A 2903-nucleotide genomic window follows, 5' to 3' on the forward strand; every position below is an offset into this window, starting at 1 on the left:
CTATGACCTCTATTCGAGATCGTGGGATAAATAAATAAATAAATAAATAAATAAATAAATAAATAAATAAATAAATAAATAACAATTTCTCTCTGTTCTTTACACTGAACCATCTACAGACTTCGTGCGATGGAGAAAAAGTCGACCCCGAACACGTAAGGCCGACATCTGTATTGGCTGCCCCGAAGCAAGTATCAATCCACACATTTCTGCAGCGGGTCCTCCCATTTGCACCAGAACAATACAACAGAAATGCTGACTGACAGATTAAGTAAGAAACACAAATGGAACCTGATGCTGTCTGAAGGAATCGGTGAGAGCACTTTGTCCTGTATCTAAGTATTCTCTTTGTGTTTTCTTCTGTTTGTTTAGTCACTCCAACGCGCCGTCTGCCACCATTCTGGATATTTACAAATTGCACGGCTGCAGCTATTTATTTTATTATTTTTTCTCTTCGCACAGCAGTACAGCACTGTACTTTATCGTACGTTGTGCAGCGTATACCCCAGTGCTTACGCCATGACTCTAAACAAAACAGACCAGAATCACCGTACCAAGCTGATCGATCGGCAAGACCGCGTTTCCCCTGCCATTAAGAATCAGGCCCACATTTCCGGAATCGATGACAATCCTAGACCGAAACGTAACCTGCTAGGCATCATTACACAACGGCGATATCGGAGCGCACACCAAGTTGTCATGGTGCGTCAACGTTGGCACAGGCAGGATTAAACGAAGCGTGCGCGTGCGGCTAGTAGGCTTCAATGGCTCTGTGTCTTGCTTCATCGCGTGGAAATCTGGTACGAAGCGCGTGTGCTTTTAGATTGCTCTGCTTCAACCATTTTGACATTCATGAATAGTGGTGCCTACCTATTTCATCTCATTAGATTGTTTTTTTTTTATTATAGAAGACGTTTTTCTTTATTTCAGGACCAAACTAAATTAGTTTATCTCTTGTTGCAATGCGTTCGTATAGGAGAGCAATGTTTGAGTGCAACATTGACAGCAATATTTGAGAGCGTGCTCTCTCTCTCTCTCTCTCAGACACACACACACACACACACACACACACACACACACACACACACACACACACACACACACACACACACACACACACACACACACACACACACACACACACACACACACACACACACACACACACACACACACACACACACACACACACACACACACACACACGCACGCACGCACGCACGCATGCACGCACACACGCACACACACACCTGTCGATGGCAATACTGGAGACAAATGAGCTGCTTTCGTACTTTGTCCTAGTACACTTAGAACTTGTGCGCAGTGAGAGACATTTAACTTGGACTTCCTACGCGATGCTCTGAAATTAACGAGCCAACAAGAACCCGGATGAAACAAATTGCCTTTCACACAAACACGACCGTAGCTTTCAAACATTTCCCAGTGATCTAAACGAGAACACGGAAAAAGATGGGTCGTTGTGACCGCTACGACGATATACTGTAGTGACAAATAATCACAATGAAATTATTCCTCCAAAGAAATTGCACAGAACTACAGAGTGCACGCTGCCAAACTGCGAAACTCACCACCATAGAAAGAAAGCAAGGAAATTAGAAACAACGGCGATGGGAGGAGAAATGGCGAGAAATTTGAGAACGAGGAAAACCGGTCGGATCTCATGCGTTTTGTTTGTCGCACCTTCTTCTTTGACTACAAACTGTAGTGCCCGAAACAAAAGAGCAAATGATTTAGTCTAGCACCCGGAAGCGATATTTAACAATAAACACACGTCTGCAACAGATCAATATCACTATAACCTTTATTGGCGACGTTAGGACAACGTTAAACAAATTTTGCATCAGCATTACTGTTATTAATTTCGGAGAGACTTAAGAAATAGCTCACAATTGCATTCTCTCGTAGCCGAAGCGGTGACTTGGCGGTTGTGGTGTTGCGCTGCTAAGCACCAAGTCACGGGATGTAATCCCGGCCTCGGCGACCGCATTTCGATGGGGGCGAAATTCAAGAACGCCCATGTTCCATGCATTGGGGGCTTGTTAAACATCCCCATGTGGTCAAAATTAATTCGGAGCTCCCAACCATGGCGTGCCTCATAATCAAATCGTGGTTTTGGAGCGTAAAACCCCAAATTTCAGCTCAATTTATTATCTCGCGACCAGGATGGCAATATAATTATCGATAGAATTATGTTTGTACATATTGCGCCACAACGGCCCACTTATAGAATGAGGCAGATAGATAAGCCATACTTATACCACGAGAGGCTCAGTCTGGGCTTTGAGAAAGGAACGGAAAGGAACTCACTTGCTCGACCATATTTTTTTTTCCTTTGTGCGATGGACGTGCTGCAACAAAAACTGTATGCCTACGGTTCTGTATTTGTTCTGTATTCCGTGCAAAGTTGTCTCTGTGAAAAGTCACATGAGCGTCAGGGCAAAACGCAATTTCATTTGGAAGGATTGAGAGAAGAAACGGAAAAAATTATTCGTGCTAGCATTCTATGAGTGCCTTAGCTCCGTTCATCGTAAAGCAAGGCTGCTTCGCTGACTGTTTGCTCTGGAGAGTTCCGCATGCTTGATCCCTAGAGGCACCTAGGAGAGCGGGCTGTCGAAAACAGTGCCATTCTTTCCGGCAGACGTAGGTATCTAGGTGCAGACTTCTTGCATTGCACTTACGCGCCTATTGTTTGCGAAAGCTTGAGCTCACCCATGTTATCGCTGTCTGCGACAACACAGGAACAAAACCTTCTTTTGTTGACTGAATACTGTGTCTCGAGTGCTACTAGTAATATTTACGGCCACTGGTAGAGGCGCCATAGTTCTGGCTGACGACTAAGGTCGTCATGGTTCAGTCTAATGTAACGCAGCAGTAAAACGTTG

The sequence above is a fragment of the Dermacentor variabilis genome, chromosome 4, assembly GCF_050947875.1.
Source record: "Dermacentor variabilis isolate Ectoservices chromosome 4, ASM5094787v1, whole genome shotgun sequence".
In the NCBI taxonomy this organism is placed as follows: domain Eukaryota; kingdom Metazoa; phylum Arthropoda; class Arachnida; order Ixodida; family Ixodidae; genus Dermacentor; species Dermacentor variabilis.